At 46.7% G+C, this 24,180-nt stretch overlaps 1 pseudogene; it reads left to right on the top strand.

Annotated features, from left to right (window-relative positions):
* The first annotated feature begins 5,526 nt into the window (after nt 1–5,526).
* LOC110140173 (myb-related protein B pseudogene) lies at nt 5,527–7,691 on the top strand (annotated as a pseudogene).
* Nucleotides 7,692–24,180: the final 16,489 nt, after the last annotated feature.

Genomic DNA, 24,180 nt, shown 5'->3' with positions numbered 1-24,180 from the left:
CATGTGTAAAATAGGCAGCTAGTGGAAAGCTGCTATATAGCACCAGGAGTTCAGCTTGGTGCTGTGTGATGACCTGGGCAGGGGGGGGGTGGGGGGATATATGTATACATATATCTGATTCACCTTGTTGTATAGCAGAAATTAATAGAACACTGTAAAATGATTATATTCAAATTAAAATTTTTTAAAAAAGAAAAAAAAATTCTTAAGAAAGGAAAACGAAAAAAAATTGGGATTGGAAAAAAAGTGCTGCAAGGGCATTTGAGAATCAATTTTGAAAGCATCTTTGCTCTGGCCCAGAAGTATAAATGGCACCAGGGTAGGGTTAGGGTTAGACTCTCTTGGTTTTTCTGACTTAAAGTATGGAGCAAAAGTTTCTGGAGAACAGAGATGCAGGCGAGTGAGTCTGAGAGTTTCAACAGTGTTCCTCGGGAACACACAACAATGAACGTAGAAGGGCTTTGTAAGCAACAGAGCAGTGTGCCCTTGGATGGCTGATTAGCGTGGTTTTAAATTCTTTTCTACACGGTAAAAGTCAAATAGAGAGCCTTGTGGTAAGAGCACTTAGTTCTGAGCCAGAAGGACGGCTGTGGGAGCCCGGGCCCCAGTTAGCTGGCCAGGTGACCTTGGACAAGTCACTTAGCTTCCAAGTCTCATTTTGTTTGTCAGCAAAAAAAAGAGGTTAATGTCAGCCTGGGTTTCCCAGGTGGCTCAATGGGAAAGGAATCCACCTTCAATGTAGGAGGGTCAGGAGACACAGTTTCGATCCCTGGGTTGGGAAGATCCCCTGGATGGGGATGGCCACCCACTGTAGTATTCTTGCCCGGAGAATCCCATGCATGGAAGAACCCGGAAGGCTACAGTCCATGTGGCTGTAAAGAGTTGGACACAGCTGAGCATGCACATACCAACGCTGGCCTCGAAGGATCGTTGGGAGGCCTGGACTCAGCGGTGTCTGTGAAGTGCCAGAACGGCTTTGTGGCACTGACTGGACGCTTGGCAAATGCAGACCCTTGTCTCTTCCTCCCGTGCCCAGTAAGGTCCCAGTAAGCAACTCTCTAACTTTAAATGATGACCTCAAGGCCAAAGAGAACTTTAATCGTCCTCTGGTCCAGCCCACATCTCAGCCAGAATCGCCTGCAACATCCCTTTGGATGGACCACCAGCCTTTCTTTGCCCTCTCTCTGGAGAGGACATTCTCTATGCCCCGAAGCACCTCTTGAGGCTCTAGACAGCTCTTTCTGTTGCTGCGGTATTTTTCTGGGCTGAGTAGAAGTCTGCTCCTGATAACTTCCTCCCCAGTCTGCAGTGTTTTCTGAACTGCTTGAGCGCTGTTCCCCTGACCTCTGAGCCCTGTGCAGAGCTCTGCTCCTCCATGGCTCCCTGAAGGGGAGTCACTCTCTGCCAAGGCTAAGGTGCTAAGGTGCTAAGGTGCTAAGGCAACCAGTGATCCATCCCCACTGGTCAAAACTGGGTCCAGAGACGCCATTCCCCACGGGACCCTAGGAGTCAGATGCAGGCACTGAACCCACAGACCACTGAATCTGGTCTGCAGACATGGGTTGTTGGTTTTATGTTTTATTTTTGCCTTCACAGTGCTTTTTTTCTTTTTCTTTTTTTTTTTTTATGGAATTGGTGAGAACACTTTAAAACCTGAAGATTTTATAATTTAAAAATCCAGGTTCAGGAATTCTCTGGCAGTCCAGTGGTTAGAACTCCACACTCTCACTGCTGAGGACCTGGGTTCAATTCCTGGTTGAGGAACTGAAATCTCACAAGGCTCAGTAGTCGTGGCACATGGACTTAGTCACCCGGCGGCATGTGGGATCCTCCTGCACCGGGGATCGAACTCCCGTCCCCTGCATTGGTAGGCGGATTCTTAACCACTGGGCCACCAGGGATGTCCCCTCCTGACTGTCTTACACTCAGCTCGCTTACCTCATTTATATATAATGTCTGATTCCTATAGGTTTACTCCCAATTTCATTCAGCAGGGCCCCCATTGTAGGTAAATGGTTCATCTGGAGCCAAGATCAAGGTAACCGCACTCCCAAAAGGCAACTTGAAAATTGTCTAGAAAATTCCTTCATCATTTTTGGATAACATCTTTAAACATTCATCTTAAAGAAACACTTTCACATGTGTTCTACATGAAGAAGGAAAAAACATGGCTCTCCTGCATTGCAGGTGGATTCTTTATCATCTGAGCTACCAGGGAAGCCTGTGTTCTACATAGCTTAATTAAGTATTTCATCGCAGCTTTGCTTACAATAATGAATAGCTAGTAATAACTTAAATGCGTTGTCACTGGAGAGTGGCTAAGTCCACCACAGTATCTCCAGGTCATAGAGTAACATGCAGCCATAAAATGCAATACAAAGATTATTAAATTAAACAAGAAATAGTAAGTGAATAGTAAGAAATCAGTATATGTTCAAACTTGGGAAAATCTGTAGTATATATTAACTGAAAATAATAAATTACTGTGTGTGTGTGTGCTCACTCGTGTGCGATTCTTTGGGACCCTTTGGACTGTGGCCTGCCAGGCTCCTCTATTCATGAGATTCTCCAGGCAAGAATACTGGAGTGTGTTGCCATTTCCTCCTCTAGGGGATCTTCCTGACCCAGGAATCGAAACTGTCTCTGCATTGCAGGCAGATTCTCTACTGCTGAGCCATCGCGGAGGGTAATAAAAATGTGATGCCATTTATGTTTTTAAAAACAACATATTTACAAATTATATATATATTTACATAATAGATAGAAAGGCTCTAGAAGGCAACACATCAAGCTCATGTTGAAATGGGACTAGAATTGGGGACAATAATCAAGAAAGAGTTTGGCTTTATTAGTATTTTAATATTTTGTACATATGTGAGAGTTGATTTATATATTCTTTGGGTTGTTGAAATATAATTAAAAAGGCAATTCATGCTCTGTACAGAAGCTCGTTCCTAAGCTCAGGTCTGTGACCATGGGGAAATCAATCACCGTGAATCACATTCTGCCTGTGAACTTAGTGTGTTATGCATTCCTAGGGAAGTCGTACCTCTGAGCAGTTTTGGTCAAGTTCCAATTTCAAATATGCTGTGTCCTCATAAATACACTCCTTCTTGCCAGGCTTCAGTTTGGAAAATACAGTCCCTGTATACCTTCTACAAATTGCTGTTTCTAAGCAACTACATATCAAGGATACATCAAATTTACCAAAAATATACCCTGGAAGTCTCTGTGTCCCCAAACAGAACTCTGTATGTATGTATCACTTCTGACCAATATAAATTCTTGTGGGCTCAGAGCATGGAGGAAATTCATCCAAGTTTTCCATCTCGGCTCCAAATGGCATAATGACAGCCCAGTTGGAAACAGCACTCAGAGGGCAGTGCCCTGTGGAGCTCCGCTGCCTGCTGGTCCTCACGTTCCTTCAGAAGCTGAGCCCTGAAAGCTTGGCTGCTGCCAGCCCTCCTCCACCTCTAGACCGATGCCTGGATCCATGTGAGACAGACAAGTCCAGGGAAAGGCTGGTTGGATATTCCCACATCTGGCAGGAGGCTCCGATCCAAGTTGTCCAAGAGAAGATTGGGATTTGGTGTCTGGCAGAGGACAGATTTGGTGTTGACCCGCAGAGGACAGATGTGCTGCTCGTAAAATCACGGATTCCTTGGGCTAGACGGGGCCTTCGGGGTAGCCTGATACCCAAGGAAGACCTGGGTACCTAGCAGGTCAAGACAAGCCCCATGGGCAGGCTGCGCCCAGAGAAGAGGCTCAGGCAAAGGAGTGGGATCAGATTTTGATTGGGTGAAGAGGGGCGACACAAATGCCAATCAAAACCACAAGGTAGATACCATTTCACATTCACTAGAATGGCAATTGCAAACAATAGCAAGAACAAAAGCAAGCAAACAAAACACTCAGAAAGTAGCAATCTTTGGTAAGGATGTGGAGAAACCAGAACGCTTTTGCATTGTTGGTGGGAATGTAGAATGGTGCAGCTGTGGTGAAAAACAGCATGAATGTTCCTCAGACTTTAAACATAAAATTACCATCAGTTCAGTTCAGTCACTCAGTTGTGTCTGGTTCTTTGAGACCCCATGGTCTGCAGCATGCCAGGCCTCCCTGTCCATCACCAACTCCCAGAGTCTACCCAGACTCATGTCCATTGAGTCGGTGATGCCATCCAACCATCTCATCCTCTGTTTTCCCCTTTCTCTCCTGCCTTCAACCTTTCCCAGCATCAGGGTCTTTTCAAATGAGTCAACTCTTTGCATCAGGTGGCCAAAGTATTGTAGTTTCAGCTTCAACATTAGTCCTTCCTATGAACACCCAGGACTGATACCCTTTAGGATGAACTGGTTGGATCTTCTTGCAGTCCAAGGGACTTTCAAGAGTCTTCCAACACCAGAGTTCAAAAGCATCAATTCTTCTGCGCTCAGCTTTCTTTATAGTCCAACTCTCACATCCATACATGACTACTGGAAAAACCATAGCCTCGACTAGACGGAACTTTGTTGGCAAAGTAATGTCTCTGCTTTTTAATATGCTGTCTAGGTTGGTCATAACTTTCCTTCCAAGGAGTAAGCGTCTTTTAATTTCATGGCTGCAGTCACCATCTGCAGTGATTTTGGAACCCAAAAAAATCAAGTCAGCCACTGTTTCCACTGTTTCCCCATCTATTTGCAATGAAGTGATGGGACCTGATGCCATGATCTTAGTTTTCTGAATGTTGAGCTTTAAGCCAACTTTTTCACTCTCCTGTTTTACTTTCATCAACAGGCTCTTCAATTCTTCTTCACTTTCTGCCATAAGGGTGGTGTCATGTGCATATCTGAGATTATTGATATTTCTCCCAGCAATCTTGATTCTAGCTTGTGCTTCATCCAGCCCAGAGTTTCTCATGATGTAGTCTGCATATAAGTTAAATAAGCAGGGTGACAATATACAGCCTTGATGTACTGCTTTTCCTATTTGGAACCAGTCTGTTGTTCCATATCCAGTTCTAACTGTTGCTTCCTGACCTGCATACAGATTTCTCAAGAGGCAGGTCAGGTGGTCTGGTATTCCCATCTCTTTCAGACCCAGGAATTCTACTTCTGGGAATATACCTAAAAGAATTGAAAGCATATATATTTTAAATGAATAACAGAGTCCTACTATATATCACAGGGAACTTTGCTCAATGTTATGTGACAGCCTGGATGGGAGTGGAGTTTTGGGGAGAATGGATACATGTGTATGTATGACTGAGTCCCTTTGCTGTCCACCTGAAACTGTCACAACATTGTTACTTGACTATACTCCAATACAAAATAAAAAGTTTAAAAAAGAATTGAGGGAGATAGAAAAGTGTTTTTGCGAGCGCCGGCGGCGGCCGCAGTCCCCGTGAGCAGCGGCCGGACCTGCGGTCACGCTGACGCCTCGCCACGCGGCCCGGGGGCCCGGAGCGGCCGAGCAGCTCGCACCCTGACCCCGTCCCGGCTCCCCCTCCGGGCTCGGCCGGCGGGCGGGCGAGCGCGGCGCGGCCCGGGCCGGGGGGATGTCGCGGCGGCCGCGCGGTGAGGAGCTGGATGAGCTGCAGTGCCAGGACACAGATTCAGATGTGCCAGAGCAGAGAGACAGCAAGTGCAAGGTCAAATGGACCCAGTTGGAGGACGAGCAGCTGAGGGCCCTGGTGAAGCAGTTTGGACCGCAAGACTGGAAGTTCCTGGCCAGCCACTTTCCTAACCGCACCGACCAGCAGTGCCAGTACCGCTGGCTGAGGGTCTTGAATCCAGACCTCGTCAAAGGGCCATGGACCAAAGAGGAGGACCAGAACGTCATCGAGCTGGCCAAGAAGTACGGCACGAAGCAGGGACGCTGATCGCCAAGCACCTGAACGGCCGGCCGGGCAAGCAGTGCCGTGAGCGCTGGCACAACCACCTCAACCCCGAGGTGAAGAAGTCCTGCTGGACGGAGGAGGAGGACCGCGTCATCTGTGAGGCCCACCAGGTGCTGGGCAACCGCTGGGCCGAGATCGCCAAGATGCTGCCGGGGAGGACGGACCATGCTGTGAAGAATCTCTGGAACTCTACTATCAAGAGGAAGGTGGACACGGGAGGCTTCCTGAGTGAGTCCAGGGACAGCAAGCCCCCCCTGGACTTGCTGCTGGAGCTGGAGGACAAGGACGGCCGCCTGAGTGCCCCCTCCTCGGAAGGCCAGGGAAGTGTCGTGACCAGCTGGCCCCCGGCACTCCCTGCCCTGAAGGAAGAGAGAGCACCGAGGAGGAGGGCACGGCGGCCGCCCCCGCGCAGGAGCAGGAGCCCGTCCCGCAGAGCTGGACGGAGTGCAGACCCCGGGGCCCCGGGGGGACTTCCCCAAGCGCAAAGACCAGGAAGGCTCCTCGCCGGAGACCAGCCTGCCCTACAAGTGGCTGGTGGAGGCTGCCAACCCCCTCATCCCGGCTGTGGAGTCCGGCCTCTCGGAAGCCCTGGACTTGATCGAGTCGGACCCCGACGCGTGGTGTGACCTGAGTAAGTTTGACCTCCCCGAGGAGCCGTTGGCCGAGGGCAGTCTCGTGGGCAGCCCGGGGCAGCCCCAAGCCTGGCAGCAGCAGCAGCAGCCCATGCCACCCCGGCCAGCCGCTGCCGCGGCACCCGACATGACCGAGTACCACCTGGACGGCCACACCATCTCCGACCTGAGCCGTGGCAGCCAGGGCGAGCTGATCCCCATCTCCCGCAGCACTGACGTGGGGGGCTTGGGCGTGGGCACGCCGCCCTCCGTGCTCAAGCGGCAGAAGAAGAGGCGTGTCGCCCTGTGCCCTGTCATGGAGAACAGCGCCAGCCTGTCCTTCCTGGACTCCTGCAACAGCCTCACCCCGAAGAGCATGCCCGTCAAGACCCTGCCCTTCTCGCCCTCCCAGTTTTTGAACTTCTGGAATAAGCAGGGCACACTGGAGCTGGAGAGCCCCTTGCTGACGTCCACCCCCGTGTGCAGTCAGGAGGTGGTGGTCACCACGCCGCTGCCCCGGGACAAGACGCCGCTGCACCAGAAACACGCTGGGTTTGTTACCCCAGATTAGAAGTGCTCCATGGACAACACTCCCCACACACCAACCCCGTTCAAGAACGCCCTCGAGAAGTATGGACCACTAAAACCCCTGCCCCAGACCCCCCATCTGGAGGAGGACTTCAAAGAGGTGCTGCGCTCTGAGCCTGGCATCGAGCTCATCATCGAGGACGAAGTGAGGCCGGAGAAGCAGAAGAGGAAGGCCGGGATGCGGCGAAGCCCCATCAAGAAAGTCCACAAGTCCCTGGCTCTCGACATTGTGGACGAGGACATGAAGCTGATGATGTCCACGCTTCCCAAGCTGACCAGCATCCTTGCAGCGGGCTCCTCGGGCCTCACCCCATCGGGCAGCAGAGAGGACAGCAGCCTGCTCAACAAGGGCTTTCTGCAGGCCAAGTCCGAGAAGCCAGCGGCCCCGAAGCCCCGGGGCCACTTTCCCACCCCTGCCCCCATGACCACTGCCTGGAAGACAGTGGCCTGCGGGGGCACCAGGGACCAGCTCTTCATGCAGGAGAAAGCCCGGCAGCTCCTGGGTCGCCTGAAACCCAGCCACACGTCTCGGACCCTCATCTTGTCTTAGGGGCTTGGCAGTCACGAGCCCGTTCTCATGTTTACAGGGGGCTGGGGGTCCAATTCTGGGCTGTGAATCTGAGAATCACACTCAGACGACCTCCTGCAGAGAGGCTTCTGCCACCAGCCCCTCTCAGACTGCTCAGGTGGGGACAGGCAGGCCCACCTACTGACCTGTCTCCAAGCCCGGCTGCACCTGTGGGCAGTTCCTGGTGCTAACAGAACAAAGTCCCACCTCTGAGCTGGCCTGGCCCTCCCCGAGTGCCATAGGGAGCCCTCAGCTTCTCCCAAGCCCTGGTCAGGCCTGCCCTCATCTCAGACCCCTGCTTAGGACAGGGGACCTACCTAGCCAGCGTGCTCCTTCTTGCAACTTGTTGGTGCATTTTCTTGAAAGAATAAAAGTTGCCTTTCTCCTGGGGGGGGGTGGGGAGAATTGAAAACAGAGACTTGAACAGATACATATATACCAATGTTCATAGCAATAGTGAAAAGGTGAAAGCAACAAAAATGTTCACGGTCAGATGAATGGATCAACAAAATGTAGTATATCCATACAATATAATATTATTAAACCTTAAAAAATGATGAAATTCTGATGCATGCTACAAAATGGCGGAACTGTGAAGACATTTTGCTAAATAAAATATGCAGGACATATTATACAATTTCACTTATATGATACTTCAGATAGTCAAATTTATAGAGCTAGAAAGTATAATAGTAAGTACCAGGGAAGGTAGGGAGGAAGTCAGGAGGAGTTATTGCTTAATAAGTACTGAGTGTGGGAAGTTGAGAAGATGAAAAATTTTGGTGATAGATAGATGTGATAGTTGCACAACAATGTGAAGGTACTTAATGTCACTGAACTGTACACTTAAAAGTGGTAAAATGGTAAATTTCACATTAAATATATTTTATTCCACAGAGAGAGAGAGAAAAAAAAAAGACATGGAAAAAGAAATAGAGGTAATACCCAGGGCAGAGAAGTCCAGTGTGTGGCCGAGTGATGTGGCAGAGGAAACCAGAGTCATCCCAGAAGGCCCTGGGCTTTCATCTGCTGCTGTTCAGTGTTCAGCCTCCTGTTAATGGACGGGGTCATGTGAACAAAGTTTTACAGCAGGCATTAAAGCTGGCTCCATGCCGCTCTGGACCAAATGTCATCATAAATTCAGAAGGAGTAAAAGCAGCATAAGCTTTAGTCAAGTTGAGTGCAATTCTTTGTTCTTGCTTTGGAGGCTGTCAGGAGGGTAGGAATTCACATTCGACTTGACAGGTATATGCTGTGCTCATTTTCCTTAAAAGGTCATGCTTTTCTCCTTTGCTTTTTTTCCACCTCCCCTTAGGGGTTAGCCATATGTTGAATCCACATGCCTGTGCTAATGCAAAGGTGGAACTGCATATGGTGGCATGACCACTGCACAGGCGTGAGCAAGGCCTGCTGAGTGAGAGGGACATGAACCAAGGCCCGTGAGTGGCTTTGAGGGATGGGGTGAGCTGCAGAGGCTTGTTGTATGGTCTGTGCGATGGGGGCATGTGAACTGAGACAGCCGTATGTCTAAGAGGGATAGGATGTGACTGCTGAAGTGGTGGGGAGGTGGTAGTGCACGTTTATAAGAGCTCCAGTCCAGAAATTCTCACACCAACCCTGGGAGGTAGGTGTGACAATAACTAACCTCCATAAGTCAGATAAGAAAGTGAGGCTTAGAGAGGAAGGAACACATGCAAGTTGCTGTAGTGGAACTGGGACCAGAACCATGCTTTGTTGGCCCAGGTCTAAGGTACTTAGTACCTGTTCTCAGATACAACAACAATTGAGGGTCCCAAGTAGCTTATTGGTCCTCTCTGATACATTATATTGTTATTGCTAGTATAATCCTACTCCTTGAGTTGGGTAGGACCTGTGATCTGTTTCCAACCAATCGAATATGGTAAAGTTGCTGAGATAGCATTCCTGTGGTTACATTATGTTGTATGGCAAAGGTGTGAGATTTTGAAGATGTAATTAAGGTCCCTAATCAGTTGACTTTGAGTGAAGCAAAAAGAAGAATGCCTTGGGTGGGCCTGACCCAGACACTCCAAGCAGTAAAGCCTTTCCCAATATCAGTCTCTCACTCTCTTTGTTTCTCTCCCTCTCCCTCTCTTTTTCTATTGCTGGCTTTGAGGAAGCAGATTGCTATGGATTCTGTAGTCACAAGGAAGTGGATGCTGTTAACCACCTAAGGGATCTTAGAAACAGATCCTCCCTTAGTCTAGCCATTAGATAAGAGTGCAAGTAAGACAACACCTTGATTTTAGCCTGTGAGACTTTGAAAAAATAAGACTTGAAAAGAAGTTCCATGCCTGGACTCCTGACCTAGAAAAACCATGAAATAATATGGGTGTTATTTTAAGCTGCCACATATGTAATAATTTGTTATGGGGCAATAGAAAGGTGGTGTCAGAACCCAGGTATTTCTTATCCAGTTCGGCTCCCCTTAATTTTATATAAAGTGGTGAAGTCCACAGAGGACTTTGGCACATAGGATTTCTTTAAGTCTTCATGAAAACCCTGCAATGTATATATTTAAAAAATACTCACGTCACAGGTGAGGAAACTAAGACTTGGGTTCAGAGAGTCGTTCTTTTAAACACATTTATTAATCATAGTCTCCCTACCAGGTACTATCCTATGTACTAATGACTTACCAGTGAAAAGAAAAAACAAAAGACCCATTCATGGTATCTGGGTGAGCAAGGGGAAGAGTGAAAATTAGAACCCAGTCTGTCTAGCATCAAAGCCTATGCTTTTTGCACTATAAAAATGTTTCATTTTGATTCACTGCTCTGGTATAAAAACTTTTTTTAATGTGTACACACTGATGTATTTTCCCTGATACAATACTGTACTATTTGGAATGAAGTTACTATAGACAGCCCACACTTAAGGAATGGGAGTTACGTTCCCCTTCCTGTAGTGTGGAGCATCTGTGAAATTTATTTGGAATTCTTCTGCACAGGATACTTGTCTCTTCTCTCCTATTTGTTTATTCAATCATTTATTTATATCAGTATGGATTCACACTTATTTTAGACTTTATGGAGGCTACTCCCCATTTGCAGTGTTCAGACTTCTCATTGTGGTGGTTTCTCTTATGCGTGGAGCACAGGCTCTTGGGAGCACGAGCTTCATTAGTTATGGTGCATGGACTCAATTGCTCCCCAGCATGTCTGGGATCTTCCCAGACCAGATCTTCTAGACCAAGTATTGAACCCATGTCCCTGCATTGGCAGGTGAATTCTTAACCAGCGGACCAGCAGGGAAGTCCCCACTTCTACTTATTTCTTGCTCAGATTGTTCCGGCTCTGCCTGTGGGAGCTCTTTCAGTTTCTCTTCCTATGTCCCTTTGACACTCCCATCAAGGTAGTAGTGGCAGTGGTGATTGTTGTTATTTGAGCACGTCCTTACTTACTGGCACTACATGATATCCAGGCTCATCTGGTATAGCTTTGCCCCAGCACTATAACCAACCATTTTTCCAAGGAGCTCTGAATCCTATTCTTGGAGCATGGCGTTCAAAAGCAAGATCTGGGCCCTAAGTATACTACTTGCTTCCTGGACCCTTTTATTTGTATTTTCAGATTGAAAATATCTGGTCCAGTTTCAATAATCATGATTAAGCCTGTCATATTTTGTGTATAGGTTGATTCTAAAAGTTAAAAAAAATCAAACAACAAAAGAATGAATTTGGACCCCTGCCTCACACCATATACAAAAATTAACCGAGAATGAACCATAGACATAACTATAAGAGCTAAAATTATAAAATACTTAGAAGAGAGCATGGGTACAAATCTTTGTGACCTTGGATTAAGTGATAATTTATTAGATATGACACAAAGAGCAGAAACAATCAGAGGAAAAAATAAATTGGAGTTCATCAAAATAGAAAGCTTTTGCACTTCGAAGGACACTATCAAGAAAGTGAAAAGACAACACACAGAATGCGACAAACTATGTGTAGATTATATATCTGGTTCAGTTCAGTTCAGTCACTCAGTCGTGTCCAATTCTTTGTGACCCCATGAACTGCAACAACATACCAGGCCTCCCTGTCCATCACCAACTCCCAGAGTCTACCCAAACTCATGTCCACTGAGTTGGTGATGCCATCCAACAATCTCATTCTCTGTCGTCCCCTTCTCCTCTGGCTCTCAATCTTTCCGAGCATCAGGGTCTTTTCCAATGAGTCAATTCTTCACATCAGGTGGCCAAAGTATTGGAGTTTCAGCTTCAACATCAGTCCTTCCAATGAACAACCAGGACTGATCTCCTTTGGGATGGACTGGTTGGATCTCCTTGCAGTCCAAGGAACTCTCAAAAGTCTTCTCCAACACCACAGTTCAAAAGCATCAATTCTTCAGTGCTCAGCTTTCTTTATAGTCCAACTCTCACATCCATATATGACTACTGGAAACGACATAGCCTTGACTAGACAGACCTTTGTTGACAAAGTAATGTCTCTGCTTTTTAATATGCTGTCTAGGTTGGTCATAACTTTCCTGCCAAGGAGTAAGTGTCTTTTAATTTCATGGCTGCAGTCACCATCTGCAGTGATTTTGGAGACCAAAAAAATAAAGTCTGACACTGTTTCTACTATTTCCCCATCTATTTGCCATGAAGTGATGGGACCAGATGCCATGATCTTAGTTTTCTGAATGTTGAGCTTTAAGCCAACTTTTTCACTCTCCTGTTTCACTTTCATCAAGAGGCTCTTTAGTTCTTCTTCACTTTCTGCCATAAGGGTGGTGTCATCTGCATATCTGAGGTTATTGATATTTCTCCCAGCAATCTCGATTCTAGCTTGTGCTTTATCCAGCCCAGCATTTCTCATGATGTACTCTGCATATAAGTTAAATAAGCAGGGTGACAATATACAGCCTTGATGTGCTCCTTTTCTATTTGGAACCAGTCTGTTGTTCCATGTCCAGTTCTAACTGTTGCTTCCTGACCTGCATACAGATTTCTCAAGAGGCAGGTTGGGTGGTCTGGTATTCTCATCTTTTTCAGAATTTTCCACAGATAATTGTGATCCACACAGTCAGAGTCTTTGGCATAGTCAAGGTATAGCAGAAATAGATGTTTTTCTGGAACTCTCTTGCTTTTTCAATGATCCAGTGGATGTTGGCAATTTGATCTCTGGTTCCTCTGCCTTTTCTAAAACCAGCTTGAACATCTGGTAGTTCACGGTTCACATACTGCTGAAGCCTGGCTTGGAGAATTTTGAGCATTACTTTACTAGCATGTGAGATGAGTAATTGTGTGGTAGTTTGAACATTCTTTGGCATTGCCTTTCTTTGGGATTGGCATGAAAACTGACCTTTTCCAGTCCTGTGGCCACTGCTGAGTTTTCCAAATTTTCTGGCATATTGAGTGCAGCACTTTCACACAGCATCATCTTTTAGGATTTGAAATAGCTCAGCTGGAATTCCATCACCTCCACTAGTGTTCGGAGAAGGCAATGGCACCCCTCTCCAGTACTCTTGCCTGGAAAATCCCATGGACAAAGGAGCCTGGTAGGCTGCAGTCCATGGGGTCACGAAGAGTCAGACACGATTGAGCAACTTCACTTTCACTTTTCACTTCCATTCATTAGAGAAGGAAATGGCAACCTACTCCAGTGTTCTTGCTTGGAGAATCCCAGGGATGGCGGAGCCTGGTGGGCTGCCATCTATGGGGTCGCACAGAGTCGGACATGGCTGAAGCGACTTAGCAGCAGCAGCAGCCACTAGCTTTGTTCATAGTGATGCTTCCTAACGTCCACTTGACTTCATATTCCAGGATGTCTGGCTCCAGGTGAGTGATCATGTCATGTCATGTCATGATCACACCATCATGTTTATCTGGGTCATGAAGATCTTTTTTACAGTTCTTCTGCGTATTCTTGCCACCTCTTCTTAATATCTTCTGCTTCTGTTAGGTCCATACAATTTCTGTCCTTATTGAACCCATCTTTGCATGAAATGTTCCCTCGGTATCTCTAATTTTCTTGAAGAGATCTCGTCTTTCCCATTCTATTGTTTTCCTCTATTTCTTTGCATTGATCGCTGAGGAAGGCTTCCTTATCTCTCCTTGCTATTCTTTAGAACTCTGCATTCAGATGCTTATATCTTTCTTTTTCACCTTTGCTTTTCACTTCTTTTCTTTTCAGAGCATTTGTAAGGCCTCCTCAGACAGCCCTTTTGCTTTTTTGCGTTTCTTTTTCTTGGGGATGGTCTCGATCCCTGTCTCCTGTACAATGTCATGAACCTCCGTCCATAGTCATCAGGGACTCTGTATAGTTCTAGTCCCTTAAGTCTATTTCTCACTTCCACTGTAAAATCATAAGGGATTTGATTTAAGTCCTACCTAAATGGTCTAGTGGTTTTCCTCACTTTCTTCAATTTAAATCTGAATTTGGCAATAAGGAGTTCATGATCTGAGCCACAGTCAGTTTCCTGTCTTGTTTTTGCTGACTGTATAGAGCTTCTCCATCTTTGGCTGCAAAGGATATAGTCAGTCTGATTTCAGTGTTGGCCATCTGGTGATGTCCATGTGTAGAGTCTTCTCTTGTGTTGTTGGAAGAGGGTGTTTGCTATGACCAGTGCATTCTCTTTGCAAAACTATTAGCCTTTGCCCTGCTTCATTTTGTACTCCAAGGCCAAATTTGCCTGTTACTCCAGGTGTTTCTTGACTTCCTACTTTTGCAAATATCTAGTAAGAGACTCCAGTGTTCTTGCCTGGAGAATCCCAGGGACAGAGGAGCCTGGTGGGCTGCCATTTATGGGGCCGCACAGAGTCGGACACGACTGAAGCGACTTAGCAGCAGCAGCAGCAGCAGTAAGAGACTATTATCCAGAACATATAAATAACTCTTACAACTCAACAGTAAAAGACAATTTTTAAATGGGCGGAGTCAGATAGACATTTCTCCAAACAAGACAGGCATTTTTAATTTTGATGCTGTCAAAAGACACTCCATGGAGGCTGGAGCAGTTTGTACTCCCTTCAGCAATCTGTATGAGTGTGTTTGCCCAACTGGGGGTGTTACCAAACAATTTAGTCCATAGCAATCTCAAAGTATCTCACTGTAGTTTTAATTCACATTTCTCTCATGTGAGCATTTTTTCGTATATTTCTAAGCACCTTTTCTTTTCCTGTAAATTTTCTGCCCAAGTTTTTTGCATAGTTTTCTACTGGATTGTTGGTCTATTTCTTATCAAATTTTAGGAATGCTTACATTATGTATATTACCAAAATTAGCCCTTTACTGATCTTTGTGTCCAAATAATTTTTCCAATAAAACAACTTCAATTGTTTTAAATTTGTTATGGTACTTTTTGCCATGTGAGGGAAAAAGATTAGTTTTCATATAGTTGAATCTGTGAAGCCCAATTTAAAAAAAAAAAGATTTTTGGTCTTGTGAACTTGTATCTTCCCAACTCTAGATTGAGCCCACCAAAATTATCTCATATTTTATTCTATAACATTTGCAATTTTTTTTCTGCTTAACTTTTAAATGAATCATTTCTTACACTCTTTGCAAGAAAGATAACATCACATTTTTCCAACCTCTATGTAATGAGGCCTGGAGGAGGACATGGCAACCCACTCCAGTTTTCTTGCCTGAAGAGTCCCATGGACGGAGGAGCTTGGCAGGCTGCAGTCCATGGAGTCACAGAGAGTCGGACATGACTGAGCTACTAAACAACAACAGTGTAATGAGGTGTTCCTTCAGGTGTGTTTGAAACTCCTCTCTTGAGACTTCTCATTCTCTTGCTCCAATCTGGTCTTGCCTCTCCAGGCCTCTTGTTACCAGGGAATATCCTTCCCTGCTTTCCTAGGTTGATGGCACTGTTCGTGGATCCCAGTTCTCTTGTTTGTTTTCTCCTTTGTTTCACTGTTGCATTTCCTTTTTGTCATCCTACTTCCCTGGTAGAACGTGGACACTTTTGAGCTTTATGATTTGGGGCAAGTTATGTAACCTCCCTGACTACCAGCTTTCTTGCCTGGGAGGAAAATGCCTTTTCTGCAGGGTGAATTGAGATAGGGAAATGGAGAAGGCTTAGGACAGTGGCTGGCATGATGCAGGGGGTCAAAATGGCAGCCAGTCCAGAGCTAAACACTGAGGTAGCTAACAGAGTGGTTGGCACCCATTCTTCCTTTCTGCTCCTCTCCCACCATGCCCAGGGCTTTTTTTTTTTTAAATAATTTTATTTAGTTATTTATTTTTGGCTATGCTGGATCTTCATTGCTGTATGAGCTTTTCTCTAGTTGCAGTGAGCAGGCTTCTCAATCTAGTGGCTTCTCTTGTGGAGCATAGGCTGTAGGGCAAGAAGGCTTCAGAAGTTGTGGCTCCCAGGCTTAGTTACTCTGAGACATGTGGGATCTTCCTGGCCCAGGGATCGAACCCATGTCTCCAGCGTTGGCAGGTAAATTCTTTATCACTGAGCCACCAGGGAAGCCCATGCCCAGGACTTTGACTCTTTCCACCTCTCACCCTCAAAGAAGGGTTATATAGGCACTTACACCAAAGCATTCAAGGTATCTCCAGGAATGAGAATAGTTCAAGAAGCTCAAAAAATATTTATTACGGAAAATCTCAAACACATACAAAACCAGAAACTGAATATAATAAGCCTCCGTGGACCCAGCTACTTCATGTATCAATTCATAGGCAAATTTATCTCATCTATATTTCATGTATTTCCCATCCCCACCCTCCCTACATATAGATCTTTTGAACCAAATTTCAAATGATTTCATGTATAAATGTTTCAGTGGATATCTCCAAAAGATAAGAAACACACACACACATACAAAGTACCATAACTACACCTAAAAAATTAAAAATAATTTCTTAGCAATTCAGTGTTTTCAGTATCTCAGTGTTTACTTTTCTCAATCACATCATTATCTTTTAAAAAATAGTTGGTTTGTTCCATTCAAGATGCAAACAAAATCCATGTATAGCATTTGGTTGCTATGTCTTTTCTGGATTTTTCCGTCTAAAATTTCCTTCCCTGCTTTTTTTATCTTCCTCTTGCCATTTGCTTGTTGTTGTTTTCCCTGCAAGTATTGTCTTATTATCTAGAGTTGGCCACATTCTGAGATCGCTGACTGCAACCCCAGGATGTCATTAAACTTGGATGCTGGTTGTTCTGGTACCTTTGGTCCAGGGTAGAGATCCAGTGCTCGGGCAGGACAGGGCAATCGGCTCAAGGAAATGTCTGTGTTGTTGCTTTTTCTGTCCCTTGCTACATCAGCGCCCTGGCCCTCCTTAGCATGCAAGACTTCAGAGTGGTCAGTGAGTTGGTGGAATATGAGAAAGAAAGTTTTAGATCAACTTCAGGAAGGACCTTCTTATAGCTGCTGAATGGAATTTGAACCAAAACAATGTCAAATGACAAAATTGACCCTCCAATTTATGTAAGTCATCTTATTTAACCCCATGTGATCCTATGGTCTAGGTGTTATGAGACTATTTTACAGATGAAAAGGCAAGCTTAGAGAGGGAAATCGACATGGCCAAAATCACAGACTAAGTCAGTAGACATGCCCTCTGAAGACATCCAGCAGAGCGTAAACTGTCAGTTGGCAGGGGCACCCAGGAAGAAATTCAGACACCAGATGATGGATCTCCTTTCCTGTTCTCCAGTGCTAGAACTTTCCATATATCCACCTATCCACCCATCCCATTCACCCATTTACCCATCCATCCATCCACCCATCCATCCACCTATCCACTCATCCATTGACCCATCTATCCACCCATCTACTCATCTATCCATCCACCTGTCCGTTTTCCATCCATTCATCACCCGTTTCCCTGGCCATCCACCAGCCATTCAATGAGAATGACTCAGGCACTGAACCAAATGCTAGGGACACAGGGGTGAATCAGACCCAGTTTGGGTCCTCAGTGTGGTCAAAGTGAAGGTGAAGTCACTCAGTCATGTCTGACTCTTTGCAACCCCGTGGATTGTAGCCCACCAGGCTCCTCCGTCCATGGGATTCTCCAGGCAAGAGTACTGAAGTGGGTTGCCATTTCTTTCTCCAGCAGATCTTCCCTACCCAGGGATCGAACCCAGGTCTGCTGCATCGCAGGCAGATGCTTTAACCTCTGAGCCACCAGGGGAGCCCAATGTGGTCAGGGTCAATGTAAATACAAGTTGGGTGGCAAAAGGTATTGGGCCTTCCTGTCATGTTCTTATCCTCACAGACATGAACGAAGGAAGTTTGTAGCAGGGGTTTCCGACTGGGTATCAGAAAGCTTCCCAGAGGAAATGGCTCCTGAGATGTCTATTGGGGGAGTCAATGGGAATCAGCCAGTCAAGGTGGAGAGGGTCAGGGGTGGGGAGGAAAAAGAGAGGGTATTCCAAACAGAAGAACCGCAGGGGCAAAGGCTTGGAACCCAGAGAAAGTGAGCTCATGGGAGGAACCGCAAATGTTCCGGAATGGCTACAGCAAAGGGTGTGAAGGACAGGGATGTGTTAGGCCTTGGAGGCCCCAGGCAAGGTTCTTTTCCAAGGCCCCACCCTCACAGCATATCATGCATATTAAAATTCACCCACATTGCATATTAAATATGAGTTATATATAGCTATAAGGCCAGCTGCAAAGACAGTTGATATAAGGTTACATTTTGTAGACATTTAATTACACATGTATTAAACTTGGCAGCCTTCTTGTTTTATCATTTTTGGAGAATGTACCTATATATAGAAAAAGAGGCTCTGGAAGTAAATCTTTCTGTAGCTGCATCCGCAATACCTAATTGATAAATCAGCCCTGGAGAGTGGATCGTGGCGGAAGTGAGTCTGCAGGTGCGGGAGCTGCCATCCCCATAGATCATGGGTGTCCTGGGGAGCTTTGCACCAGAAGCCTTGGGTGGCCCAGGACATCACTGGGGAAGTCTGGAGGCAGGAAGCTCAGAGAAGAGGCCCACGCTGAGCCTGAGACACAGGAGTAGAAAGAACAGGCCACCTTTCCTGGAGCTGGCCTGTGTTTGCCGGCTTGACGCTTTTCTCCTGTTTCTGCAGCCCGAACCTAGGTCCGATCCCTGGGCACCCCCCTCCACCCCAAGGCTGAATGCTTGGCAGCAAAGGAAAGGGAACCCTGCTTCCTCCAGAGGGCATCACAGGACTGCTTTTCAGGGGTGGGGGCCGCCGTGGAGCGGCTGTGCAAACACACACACAACAGTTAGGCTGGGCTGGACGCCAGCACCTGGGGAGGTCCCGGGAAGGAGCTGGCCGTCCAGGAGAGGAGGTGCTTGGCCTTCCAGAACAGGGATTAAGACTTAAGTTTGACTGAAATAAAGACCCCTGGGCATCCAGAGCCGGGCTGCTTCCAGCACCTGCGTGAAAAACACAGATTAATCAGATGCCTTATCTCACCTAAGAGGAAACTGAGGCCGGGAAGTGGTGGGGCTTGTCCAGGACCCTACAGGGTTTCAGAGGCAGGTCAGGACTGTGGGGGCAGCTCTGTCCTGGACTGGCCCTCCCTTAATTAAGTGTGGGGTTCAGTGAACTACAGTGTTCAGAGACCCTGTCAATCATTGAGCACTTGCTATATGCCAGACCCTTTGCTAAGCACTTTATATGTATCTTCTTTCATCCTTACAATGCCCCCCGGAAGCTGGGTAATATCACCCCTGTTTTCCCCACAAGAAAACAAATGCCTCGGAGATGAAGGCTGTCCCTTGCCTGAAGTTACACTGCTGTGCTTAACTGACCCAGGGCCCCCAAGGGTGTCTCTGACTTACTCCCAGTACTTAGTTTTAAATTTGAGAGGGAAACAGCAACACCTCCTTAATACTTTCTAAGAATGTGTCATTGTATTTGATGAAGTAACTTTCTAGAGCTGGAAAATGAATTCACATACTATTCACATTTTCAATAAGGATGCTTTTGTTAGTTGACCCCTAACCAGGAAGTCAAATTAACCAGGACGCCTTCAGTTGGTTAATGGAGACTGCAGTACCAGCAAAGTGGCTTTGGAGTGCAGGACACGGGGAAGTGCCCTTAGCAGAGCCCGAAATCCAGACGCCCAAATCCTCACTTTTGGGCAGGAAGGACCCTTAGAGATAAGCACGTAGGGGTCCCTGGGGCTCTGAGAGAGACAGTGAGCCAGCCAGGATCACAGAGCTGAAGAGCAGAACCCAAACTAGTACAAAAGCCTGAACTCTTAACCCTGAAGCTCAATGGTAAGCCAACAAAGGAAAGCACTGTGACAGTAATGCAAATTCAAATTTGCTTTTCCATTTCCCAGGACAAGTAAGCAGAAAAGGGGAAACAAAGGAGCCATGAGAATGTCCGTTTAAGGCACACAGACTAGAATTTTGGCTTTGGCCATCCTGAAGGCAAACAAAGGCACTTGAAGGATATCCCCCTCAGAGGAGCCTCTCAATATTCACTCAACAAATATTTACTGTGGGCACCGAGGAGACCACAGTGACCAGGATGTTCAAGGTCTCAGATCTCAAGGAGCGTATGTTCGAAGGATGAAGAGAGACTGCGTTGGTTTTTCGGGTTTTATTTTTTAGAGGGATGCTGGGAGAGGGGACAGTAAACGCTATATGAAAAGAGTGTAAAGTGCTATGAAGACAATACTACTGAACAATATGATGAAAGGAAGATGGAGGGGGATGGTTTAGCAGTCAAGCAAGACAACTTTGAACTGAGATCTGAATACAGAGAAAGAGGAATGTCCTGCTGGAAGCAAAGCATTCCAGTCAGAGAGAAGAGCAAGAACAAGCGGGGAAATGTTGGCATGTTGGGTCTAACAATAGAAATACAACATGAGCCATGAGTATAATTTTCAATTTTCTAGTAGCCACATTTTTTAATGGAAAAAAAAGTTAAATTAATTTTAATATATTTAGCTCAGTATACAAACTTTTTTTTTGGGGGGGGCCTTCTCTGGTGGCTCAGACCTTAAAGGATCCATCTATAATGTGGAGACCTAGGTTTCACGCCTTGGTTGGGAAGATTCTTTGGAGAAGGACATGGCTACCCACTCCAGTATTCTGGCCTGGAGAATTCCATGGACAGAGGAGCCTGGCAGGCCACAGTTCACCGGGTCACAAAGAGTCCGACATGACTGAGCGACTTTCACTTTCAGAAATGTTTTTAGTAGTAAAATAATTACTTTTTTCATACTGATTCTCTGAAAACTGATGAACTAGAAGTACATTTCAAGTACTCGATAGCCGCAGCCTCCTCGTGGCTAGTACTGGGCAGGTCAGTAGTCGGTGATGGGTTCTAATGATTCTAAATATCTCACACAAATATTCAGAATCCCGGCAGAAGCCCCACGTAGGCGCTTTGGAGCTGCCGCCTCCCAGCGCAGGAGGCTGCACACAGAGGGGAAAGCTCCCGGCTCTTCTCTCTCGGGGAGACGTCTTCCCTCCCTGGAGTCTCCCTCTAGAGAAGCCAACGTCTGCACATGTGGGAAAGCGGCGTGGCTGGCCCTGGGTCTGAAGCCACCTCCCGGGCCCCTCTGCCAGGCCTTGTTCCAGACATCCGTGTCCGCCCAAATGAGATGGGGCCTCTCCGCCAGCAAGCCGGCCACGCCCCTTGGACTCGGTTTTGGTTTTCGGGTGCAGACAGGTCTACATTCCTCCGAAGAGGCCAACTCCGGCATCATCAAAGCTGGTGAAATCAACAATAACAGTCAGCCTGGACCTCGGCCTGCAGTTCCTGAGGCCGCCACGAGGGGCGCAAGCAGCCCCTGAGGCAGGTGCTGGCTGCCACCCAGCCCCTTGGCAGCCTCCTTCCCCACTTCTGTTATCCCAGGCTGGCTAGCTCGACTCAGGCCCCACCTCCCACCAACACGATGTTCCCTCCACCAGCCTCACCCAGCAGGGCTATGTCCCCAGCGGTTGCTAGGTTCCTTCATTTTCTGGGCCGTGGGCCTCGGCCCAAATGGCGGCAAAGGTGCCAGCTGTGAGCCAGCCAGAAACGCAGGAAGAAGAGTGAATGTGCCTCAGGAGGCCCTTCTGCTTGGCGTGGTGGTAGGTGGAGACGAACGACGGTGCGTCCGAAGTCTGCACGGTATGATCTGGAGCCAGGAGAGAAAAGATTCCACTGTTCGGATGTTTTCACCCCGGAGGCTGAAATAACAGCAGAGGCCTGACTACCCACGCGGTGTCTGTGGCCAGAATAGGACCCACATAATAATGGCTTAGATCAGGGAAGAGCCTTTTCCATCCCACGGGGGCAGTATCGTCATCCAGGCAACAACATCACCCTACAAGCTGACGTAGGTCCACAAGGGAGGCCTTGCGTCTGCCCTCGCCGCATTTCCACGTACTCCGCAGGCATCCCCTGCCCCTGGTGTGGTCATACCCTGACTTTTGGCAAGTGCTAGACTCTGAAGGGACCTAGAGTTGGCCTGTCCCTAGAAGGCCAAGAGATTAGCCCAGCTGGCTCATCAGCTCTTGGCTCACCCTCCCGAAAGCATTTTAAAAAAGATGTATCGGCTTATTTTTGTCTGTACTGGGTGGTCGTTGCTGCACCTGATGAGCAGCTGTGGAGAGGAGGGGCTACTCTTAGGCTCGGTGGGCGGGCTTCTCATTGTGGTGACTTCTCTTGTTGCTGAGCAGGGGCTCTAGAGGGGGTGGGCTTCACAGACTTAATTACCCAACATCATGTAGGATTCTCCTGGACCAGGGATGGAACCTGTGTCCTCTGCATTGGCGGGTGAATTCTTAACCACTGACCACCAGGGAAGTCCCTCCCTCAACCATTTACCAGCAAAAGAGGGCTGTTTGGGGTTTCTGGTGGGAGAAATGGTCATATTCATCTTTCTATAAAAATGTGGGTTCCACGTGACCATGCTTTTGCAAGAAAGCACCCAACTTTGGGGACAGCTTACTTCCAACAGCCCTAAATGATGGCACAGGCCAGCTGACTGGAGGAGGTACAAGCTGACATTTTCAAGGTGAAGGGTGAGATCAAAGGAGTGCTTTTCTGGAAAGATTTTAGTTAGGAGGCTACGAAGACAGCAAGTCTTGGTCTGGCAAGGAGCACCTTGAGGAAGTGGGTCCCGAACAGGAAAGTCAAAGAAGACAGTTTGGAAGGAGCTGAAGGAAAATGTACGATTTGGAAAAGGCAAGAAGAAGTGAAGAGCTGCGTTTTGTTAAGTAACTTCAGCTCCTCCAGTGGTATCTGGTCCTCCTCTGAAAAGGATCTGCATGTTCTTTGAGTGTATGCAGTCCTTGAGGTCACCGTCTGAGACAGGTACTAATCCATAATCTCCATTCCAAATCCCAGAATGCTTAAAAAATGCAAAAACACTTTTGTAACTTCTTTGGTGGTCAAATTCTAACTTGAAATAATATGAGTCCTTATCCCACTCAGTGTGACTATTTAGACTTTTACTGCAAAAACAGTAATGTGTTTGATTTGGGAATGCTGTTGCCGACTCCCGTGGGATGTTACGTAATATTCAGTAGGTAGGCTTGTTACCTTTCTAAAATCTGAAACACCCTGAGCTCTGAGGCACAGCTGGCCTGGAGGATTTTAGGTAAGAGATGGTGATGCTAGATTATTCCCAGTTTACGAGGGAAAGAGCTGAGGCTTAGCAGGAGAAGCAAAGTGTGTTAGGCCACAGAGGTGCCAAGTGACAGATGGAGAATTTCAGCTTTGGTCCAGTTTCAGGTAAGGGATTGTGCTTCCATGAGGCTAAGCAAAGGCTCAGTCTGAATGGCAGGGAAATGGCCTAACTGGAGAGAAGATTGCATGGATCATTCATGGTCCACAGATGCAAAACAGGCTAGCTGACAGTGAAGCAAGGGGCACAACTGTACTCTGGAGGGACTTGGGGAATTCTAGAGGGCCAACCTAGGATTTGGGCAGTGCCAGATGTTTTAGCACAGCAGGTCTGAATCCAGAGAGCCACAGCTCATTAGCAAAATCACTTTTTTTCTCTCTGTATTAGCTTCTGTAATGTGGAAATGATAATAATATTTGCCTCCTAGATTTGGTGTAACTATTAAATTAGATGCTTAAAAGCAATTAACATGGTGCCTGGAACTTACTAAACATTCAATAAATGTTATCTGTGACTAATATTCTCAAAATGGAGTGTGCACACCTCTCCGAGAATTCCAAATCTCATTGTGGATGTGAGAATATTCTTAGATTACCAATTTTGTTTGTTTGTTTCCTAATAGTTTAAATCATTACTCTTTCCCCATTTAAACTATGTCAGAGTGAACTATACTCAACAGTATATTCACTGAACAGTATATTCAACTGAACTGCACACTTTGAAATGGTTAAGAAGGTAAGTTTTATGTGTATTTTACCACAATTAAACATTAAGATTAAAAGAAAACTAACCTGCCACAAGTATATGAGGAAATAGGAGGCACAAGTATGTGAATAAAATGTAGGAGTGACTTTCTGGCTATGTGCGGGGTGAAGCGGGGAGATAGGGACTGAATGTCGGGGAGGGAGAGAGGCAAAGTTCATGAATCATAGACTGATGAGTATTAGAAACCCTTGTCTTCCCATGCTCCTGAACTTGGGCCGGGTTATAGAGTT

This window comes from Odocoileus virginianus, chromosome 31 (assembly GCF_023699985.2).
Source record: "Odocoileus virginianus isolate 20LAN1187 ecotype Illinois chromosome 31, Ovbor_1.2, whole genome shotgun sequence".
Lineage (NCBI taxonomy): Eukaryota > Metazoa > Chordata > Mammalia > Artiodactyla > Cervidae > Odocoileus > Odocoileus virginianus.
This window is presented reverse-complemented; position numbering and strand designations above follow the sequence as displayed.